This window comes from Antrostomus carolinensis, unplaced genomic scaffold (assembly GCF_000700745.2).
Source record: "Antrostomus carolinensis isolate BGI_N321 unplaced genomic scaffold, ASM70074v2 scaffold37772, whole genome shotgun sequence".
Classification (NCBI taxonomy): domain Eukaryota; kingdom Metazoa; phylum Chordata; class Aves; order Caprimulgiformes; family Caprimulgidae; genus Antrostomus; species Antrostomus carolinensis.
In genome coordinates this window covers 6,419-16,039 of record NW_010298258.1, presented here as the reverse complement: position 1 = coordinate 16,039, position 9,621 = coordinate 6,419, and positions in this window count along the sequence as shown.

Sequence of the window (9,621 nt, the reverse complement as noted above, 5' to 3'; positions counted from 1 at the left end):
AAAGACTATGGATGTAATTCAGCACGTGAACTTTACAGGTAGATTATCACACAATTATATTAGACAAATTACTTTTTCTATTCTGGTAACACTGTCTGAAGAAGTTCCAGAGAACCACATTCCAAAAGCCAGTACTCACACAGCGACTCGATCACTACACATCTGACAACATCAGCTAATTCAGAATACACCTGAAATTTGACTTATTCAAGACAGTGTTCAAGTCAGGCAGAACTGTGCCTTTCTGCAAATTACTGATTTCCCCTCACACTCATTATTTATTATCTTCTTATTCAGTAACATGAATTCAGTATTCTCAGTGTACAATCTACTTCAACTGGACAGTTTTAATCGTCGTCAAGGCAACACCACCAAAATCATTCTAGCAGCACTGCCTTTGATTTCTGCACTGCAGGTACTCTTTTTGTAAGAACAGGACTGTGAAAAATGCTGAAGTCAGCATTTCTTGCATACCTGACAGGAGTCTGTCTATAACACATAATTTACCCAAGCTGTTTAGCAAGTTTGACCAACCAGCTTTTAGCAGTGAGATAAACTGAACACAATACACAAAGACTTAGGAAATAGTTAGTAGTGGGTTTGTAAACTTTCTACCAACTGCTTCAGGAAACACGTGTTCCCACTGCCTCCCCTCTGCTTCTCCACTAGACACAGAGGTACGCAAGGTTCACTGCAAAAGCTGGGTAACAATTTTGGTAAGGAGTGTTTTAAACAAAAATCTTTCTTATATGAAAAAAAAAACAGGAAAATATTAAGCTCATACCATTAATGTCTACTGATCCATCACGGGGGATCAGGAGCTTGTTTCTAAACCTATCTAGCCTCTGCTGTCTGCTTCAAAATAAGCTTAAGCTGCAAGTTGCTTGTATTTCACTCTGCTGGTGGATTTTCCACGCCAAATGCTGTACACCATAATTCTGCACCGCAAGCCATTTAGGACAGGAGTACTCTGAACAGGCAAGACATTAATTAGTTTGACCTCTTCCCTAACAGCTATTTCAGAAACAATTCAGTTGAAAACTGATAGCACAGGCTGCATCCTTTCAGAGAATAAAAGCAAACATTTCACTTCTTCCTGTCCCATACCTCGCTTCCTGACAGGTAAAGAGATGCTCCTTGCTCACTACAGGAGTACTGCATACAAATGGATGGAAATGTAGTTAATATTAAAAATAATCCATGGAAATGACCAGAAGAAGTGCCCTCTAGAGGGCAATGCTGCTATAAATTTCAGTACAGAAAAACAGGCATATAATGGCTGAATCTCTGCACTTCAGTATGAACATAGCAACGCGTTCAGGAGCCATAAACACTGGGGAGAAGAACAAAATAAGGCATTTCTTTGTACACAGGAACACTGTTTGAAGCACTGAATAGCAGAACACAAGATAAAAACTTCCAAAATCTGCTTCTAGTACTACCGTGGTAAAAATCATGGTATCAAAACCAGAAGGTGGCTCTTGTATTACGAACTCCCACCGAGCAGTGAATGCCTTGTAAATCCAGCACTGGTGCAGCAACTCCAGTCAAAATCGTACTCCAATATTTTGTCACTGTGTGTAGGAGATGTAACTCCAGCACTTGCCTAAAAATAACAGTAGCTGTGTTTACAAGGCCATCTTTGACATGTCATCTACTTGGAAAGGTATTTTTCCCCCCCTCAAATGTAAAGTAACCCCAAACTTCTTTCTCCATCACTCTTAACTCTGAGCTGTTATTCAGAAACAGATCTTTGTACCAGATAAATTTCAACAGCTACAGGGCAAAGCAGCTATTTCTGCTATTGGCAAACTACAGCTGATCCACAGTAAGTTACTAATCAACTAATCTACAGCATCTCACTTCTCTGAAAAGCGTCTGTTCCAAGCACCCTTCTCAGTATTTCTGACTTTTTAACTGCAAAGGCACCTGAATATAAAGCAAAGTATTTTTAGGGCAGCCTCCTCCATACACATCCTCCGACAAAAGACAAAACATGAAACACAAACAAACAAACAAACAAAGAAAACCCCACCCAAGCAAAAATGTCCAAAAAGCTCAGAGGGATCCAACTTTAATTACACACCTGTGGCACTTTCAGAAACACCAGAGAAGGGCCACATGCTGTCCATGGGCACTGCTGCTTCTCCAGCAAGGGACCTCTGTGACACACAGCGCTCGGTGGAGCCAGACTAACCAGTCCTCCTCCACTGCCTGGCAAGGTTTATAGTCACCACTGTGATACACACACCTGCAACCACCTCGGTACCGAGAGGAAGCAAGTGTTCAGAGAGAGCCCTTGGGAAAAAAAAACCACACACACACAAAAAAACCACCACCTGTTGGTTACATCTTCCCTGAAATCGGGCATTTTTAGTATCACCAGCATACTGGGAATAAGGTGGTGTCAAGACAGAGCTGGATCTTTTTTGAAAGGAAAGACATCTTTGTATGAAAATTTTAATTTATTCTGTATTAAGTACAGAAAAAAGAGACTGAACCTAAGCAGAGCCATCCATGGAGTAACAGCCACTAATTAAATGTAAAACAGGACGTGCCTTTTATTAATAGCCCCACTTACATTGCAAAACATTTTAGTTCCTAACTTAAGACCTATTTGATTCCCAATCAATAGTCTGTATATACAAGAGCACTGCGTGGCAAACCCCTGCATACACACAGCCTTGCCACAAAAGTGGGCTACAAGGGTTTTTGGTGACATCAGTTGTCTTTGTAAGCATTTTAAAGTTGGGAGCTAGACCTGGCTTAACACCTAACACTGGAAAAGGTATGACACATGAAATGTTTGCCTCTTGCTCCTCCTGGAAGTACAGGACCTGCTCAGTTTCCCAGAATGTGCAGGTACCTGGTGGGAGAAGAAACATCCATCACTCACTGCAGCCTGGGTGAGCTACTTCTGTGTGGAACACCACCAGCCATTTGAAAACTGTGTGTGACATCCTCCTCAGCTCCATTAACAGGAGACAACTCCATCTCACCTCAACTGCTAACTTCTCCACTTAGCTAAAGATCAGCTTTTATATTTAGGACTGGTAGAATTGACTGAGCAATAAGGATAAAAAGATCTAATTCAATCCTTAAGTGCTGTAGGACTGAAGAGTGGCATATTAAAGTATAATCTTCTATATATATATATATATATCTCTTTATAAAAAGACAGTGAAGAATCATCACAGGCCAGAATTTTTCCCTACATAAGCTTCTAAAACATACAGAATTATTGATAAAGACCAACAAATTGGGAAGAAAAACCCGAAAAGCCAAAGAATCCTCCCTTGTTAAGGGAAGGTGGAAACAGCACAGTACATGTTCTTCTGACTTTCTCATTAAAGGAAAAAAAAAAAGTGGAAGACCCTCTGTCTCCTCCTGTCTAAGAATCCCCTCCCATCCTCCTCAGTTGGGATTCAGAGACTCCTTAGCTTCACCACACACAGCCCTTTGCTGGAGCCAGCTGCACTCACCACCAGACTCAGCCACACCGTGCTGAGGACACATTCACTCCTATCGGAATTGCTCTGTGGCTCAGAGATGATCCCTGACGTGCATTTAAAGATGGTCCCACCCTGATGGTGACTAAACACATACCTTCTGCAACTGGTTAGTGTCAAGGCACCCAGCTGAGTCTAACTTCACACTTGAAGTGGACATCACAGGCCTGATACTGTACAGGAACCACCCTCTTCCTGAGGGTGACTAAAACACCCCAACAATTCAAAAGACAGTTCCTTCTTCCCGACACTACCAACAGCAGGTCCTCACACCGATGGGTATCAGCACGGTTCAAGTGTTTCTTAGATTATGGGAAAATTTAGCAGTAACTTAACAAGAGAGACCTGATAACCACCCGATGCACAAAGAGCAGAATGAAGAGGTTCAGCTCTATCTGTCAGCTCTGAGGCAGCTGTACAGCGGGGATTCAAAGCACAACAGCTAAACAGATACAGTCAAGGCAGTGAGGGAGGGGGAAAAATAACTTCCCAGAGACAGTCAGAATTCCCCCCAGTTCATGGTATGTCATGCCAATAAAGTATAAGCCTTGGCTCATGGGTATCTCTATGATGCTGTTCATACTTGCTTCAGGAGGTGTTTAAGTATTATTTTCCATAATTATTCTCCAAAGACAGTTGAGAAAGAGATTATGGAATCAGATCAACCCTTCAGCATTTTAGTCTCAACCTGCCAAGAAGGTTCATTTACCTACACTAGCATCAGGCAAGAGCAAAGTTACTGGAATAAAAATTCCTAAAACTGCTAATCATGTACACATTTTAAAAAAAATTCAATTTAGTCTGTAAATTCCTTTGGAGTTCCTTAAGTTTTTGCTTATCAGAGTACACTGGATGCTAAACAGTACTAAAATTTGGTTTGAATACGTATGTCTGGTAAAGACACCATGCCCAGAGTTTGACGTTTACCTTTGATCTACCTCAAGCTGATCATCTACTTTGCAAACCTACAATGAGACTAAACAGAGGTTTTCAAACACACTTGAAGACAGAAGTTTTTGAAATAAAAAAAATCAGCCTGCTTTCCTAGTTTTAACTATTAAAATAGTGCTGCTGGACTTACTGATTACCGCTGTAATTACTGCAGAGACACCACAACTCATCCAAGTATTTTAGAGCAGTACAAAAGTTTTGTTATTTTTCCTGTTTCACCTAAGCCCTTTGTTTCACTGTTATGATTTTATTTAGCAACTGTAGTAACCTATTGCTACAGCTTTAATCAGAAGGTTTTACCCGTATGTGGCAGGGTACCATTCAGCTCTTTCAAAGTAACACATACGCTGTACCATGACAAAATTGAAGCCATAAATATGGAGGTCAAAGAAACCATTAGCTACCAGTTATTAACTCGATATAAATCATACCTTCAGTAAGATGCTACATTGGTCCCTGCAAGGTATTAGTTCAGTCAGGAATTTAGCAACCCAGAAAAAATGAGGGCTTTTGTCCCTTAAACTGCCTTCTGGGAATCACACCATGGGAAGGAACTGCACTTGGTGTTTACCAGCTGCCAGCACACAACAACCAAGCTTATTAACTTCTCAACTAACTTTGCCATTAACAGGGTGTTTCACATGAAGTTGTTACGAAGCCCTTCCAAATCCAAGCATTTTCATAAATGTAGCCAGAGATACAACACTGAGGAAGATGGCACAGTTTGGTATCAGCAAGTTCAGTTCAAAGTTCTCCATTGGTTTTCCTTTGCTCCCATCAGTGTGCCCGAAATCCTTCTTATGGATCAACACCATGAACGAGTCACTGAAATGGCTCAGCTGACTAACAATGCCTATTTCTGCTCTTCAGAAAAACTTATAATAAAAATCACTCCCAATTGAGATATGAGTTATCTAAATTGCAATTTAGCAAGTTAAATTATTATGTATTTTATTAGAAACCACACATACACCAGTAAACATAAGATATATAAATGGGAAATAACGTTTGTCAGACTCATCTTTCATCCTGGCCGTGCTCCTGCCTTGCCTGGCTCAGCTGAGCACGGCGAATCCAACACGCACGCGTCAGGATCAGCGCTCTCCTCTCGCTGTGAGTGACTCTGCTGCACAGCTAAACCATCTGGAGCCATGCCTTGTTGACTGGCAGTGCTCTGCTACCATAGCAATGAGGTTTAAGAAAATCTACACAAATATCAAGTACTGACATACAGAGAGAGAGCAGAAAGCTATTCCAAGTTCATCATGAACCAATATTCCTTGCAGACATTTGTAGGTTCTACCCAGATTTTTAAAGTCACCTCAACAAAGCTGCACAGAATAACACAGAGAAAGATGTAGTACATTATAAAGCCTTTACAAGATTCAGAAATTCAATTTTACAGGCCTCTTTCACAGCTTAAACCACTCTGATTACTTAACCTGTGGCTCTCATCATCAAGAAAATCCTTATCAGCACCACGATGAAAGCCAGTCTCACCCACTGGAACTCCAGGCTCAAAATCTTCATCATTCTGGTAATTTAAGTCCTCAAGCCTACAGAAACACTTGCTTATTAGCTACTACAAAAACCAGTCCATCAGCCTTAATATGTTCTTAAGCATTTCTCCTGCCTCCCGTAATCCCCACAGGCACATTCATCCCTCCTGTATTTTGTTTTCACCCTTAACTTAAAAGTTAAGTTATGAGTTAAACCAAGAAAATCAGTTTTGACATCATTCCTTGGTTCACAGCATCACGAGCAGCACCACCCCAAGTTCACCCTGCTGCTGTCTAGCAACCTACCAACCACCGCTGACCAAACCGTTACTGCACATCTTGGAATACACGTTCAGAGCTCCGCCAGGAACTTAAAAACAAATTAATTACATTTCTGCAGCTTTAACGACCGTTGCTTAGGCTCCATAAACAGTCTTCCCCACAAAAACACAAGCTACGTACACCAAACACGTAACTGTAGCTAATTACATCCCGAATTAGAAGAGATAGATGGCATCAATTACAGAGCAAGCGTATTAGCAGACACAGAACAGACCAACACCTTTCAACTCTGAAAGCGTATCAAAGCGCTGTGCACTGCTGTGTTTTAGAAGCAGTACATTTTTGTTTCTGCAGAATCCTAATACCCTAATAAACAACTATAAGACCATTTATTTTCTAAGTATTATGACAAAATAATGTATTTAATAATATTCTACCAGAATGCTGCTTTGAAGGAGACAAAATCCGAGAAGATGTTCTCAGACTGGCTCAATACCGAGCACTTGGGTGCTGAAAAGGCACATAAGCCGTTATAACACAAGGAACACACAATTGGGCTCGCGTCATGAAGTCACTTGTGGAGCTTTAGATCGCTCACACTTAGCTTCAAATTTAAATCTTAATTCACAGTCATTTAGAATTCCAACAACCTGTGTAAAACTCCACATGGTCTTGAGTGTCCAGCTATACGCTACCAACTTCCAAGCGGTTTCTCTAACACATTCTACGCTTCTTAAAACATGTTTTACCTGGAGAAAAAGTCCTTACGTGTTCTTTTGAGTTTGTTAATGTATCTGACATCCTAGTTCAGTTAGTTTCCTCTCTTCAGGTAATATTTCAAGTCACTTACAAAGTGGTAGCACAGAGCAGAGCCATCAAAAGACTAACTGAATTGCTATCATCAGAATTAAACTCCACAATTCTCCCAAGTTGAGCCAATCCATTCCGGCATTAATAAAGTGGAAACTCTTGTTGCATGGTCACTTGCTACATGGCTGGCACACCACATCCTCACAAAGTTTTTCAACGGTGTATCTTGTTTCATAACATATTAACAACAGGACTTAACGTCGTTATTTGTGAGCACTTGCAGGCAATTAGAGCTACAGTCCTTTATGGAAGAACTAGATTAAGTGAATCTCTTATACCCCTAGATCATACTGATAAATTCTAGTAAGTCTATAAAAACACTCCCTTTTAACCTTGGCTAATTTTTAACGGTCTGATTTTCTTTTAAACCCAGTAAGCAAAAAGCTGCTCTGTTAAACTGAAGCCACAGAACAGGACAACTCTTCCCACAAAGGTACTCTAGAAACAGACTCCACAGAAGCTGCCATTTGAATACAAATCCAATTAAAAGTGAAGTAATATCCATAGTTCTTGGACATAACTACTATGACCTGACCAGGTTTCTTAGAAATCTGTCCCTATCTGTTGATAGGAAAGGAAAACAGTAACAAGTAAAATAAACCATCCAGCTCCCATGTTCCCCTTCATCCCACCCCTGGTTACAGCAGAAAAGCACGTGCACAGTAAATCACAAGAGAGCAGCCGTGCAGTTCTTGCGGCGTGGCAAACACACCTCACCCGAGAAATGTTAGAATTAATCACCGACTAAGCCAGCAGGGATGAGCTGAAGACAAGCAAGCCACTCATTTATGAGCTGGACTAATCTTTTTTCCACTTTTCAACCGACATCAGTAAAGCTAGCTGAAGGGTGATGGAAAAGTGAGCTCCAACAACTGCCTGATTTGGGAAAACCAAAACAAAGAGTAAATTGGATCTGAATCGCAACTCCGAGCCTTATTCTCAATTCCCATGTTTAGTAAGCCTGTCACTCTGCAATTAAGTGAAGTCTTAAAACGCCCATAGGTCTTAAACACAAATGCTTTGCCAAGTATATCAGTATAGCATTAGACAAAATAGAGTGTTTTGGGCAGCGTTTCTTCACATTTTGCAGTGTTACCAAAAATATTTTCCACTTCAGTTCAGTTAAAGGTTTATCAAAGCAAATATATTCTTAACACAAAAACTGAGAAGTCCTGTTTTCTTATACATTTCACCTACTTCTACAGGTGAATTGAATTGACTTTGCTACAAACCTGATACTGTAGCTTACTTCTGAAAATAATTCAACAAAAAATCCATGGGGAACTAGAAAGTAATCTATAGCAGATCAGATATCATGTCTGTGTTCCAAAGACTTGGAACACAGGTTGTAATTACATCTGAAAAATAAAGCTAAGAAATGTCCTCAAGATGCTATAAAACAGGGGCGAGTTAACTACTCTACACTGCATGTTCCCCAAATAAATGCATTTCTGTCCCAATTAGAGATGCATTTTGAAATAAACCCACAAGCCCACCTGCTTTTCCAGGCTATTGCAGGTTATCGTCACTACGTAACCGATCACCGGCAGCCACTGCCACCTTTAAAACAACACAAGACACTTTGGTCTTGTTACCTTCCCAGCAACACTATGTGACTTGGACACCTCTGGAACAAATCTGCTAGGAAAATATTTTTTGGGGAAAATAAGTCTTTAGATTAATTCAATCTTGACATTTATCCTCCCTCTATCACTTTGGTTTTATAATTCTGAGAGAAGCATAATACAATTTAATTCTCAGGAGAAACACCTCAAGCACAGAGTCACTACATGTCATTTTAGTGCCTTTAAGCTTCTTCCAGGTCAGAGCTCAAGTTTGGGTCCACATGTAGACTCTGGTACAAAACAAGTGAAAACATCCTACTTGCAGCCTGCCTGTCCAGTTCTGTGTGAAAATGCAGGTAAATTTAAGTACTAATAAATGAACAACCTGGAAAAAAGCAGACAGCAGTAGAAAATAAACTTTAAAAAAGTGTTTTCACAAAGTTTTGGACATGGAACTCTATATGCTGTTGGTTAGTACGTTGTGATAGTGACATGACAGCAGGGAATTATTTCACAAAATTAGATTTAATTTGTGAATTAAATTAACTCTAGGGTTGGGGGGGTTGAAGAACAGGACTGAGGGAGAAAAGGGGAGGAGGGTCAGTGTTACAGTGGGCTGAAGTATTACAAGCACAATGCACATCATGGTTTATCTGGAAAAGATTTTTTTCAAAATAATTTTTGCTAGGTCAAGCAATGCATACACATTTTGTGACAGCAATTCTAGAACACTCTGTTGAAGCTACCTGCTCTTAGCCACCTAGAGAAGAGTGCCTGGACTCAGACTAGTTTCTTACAGCTGGTCAGCAGTCGTGCACTGGATTTGAACCTTTTTCTTTTCAGTTCTTCCCCCCCATCTTCTGGCTTGAAGAATTCAGTAGCAGACTTCAACTCTCAAGCAGGTCATAGGACTATATCCAAGTTTAAATATCTCGACTATTAAAC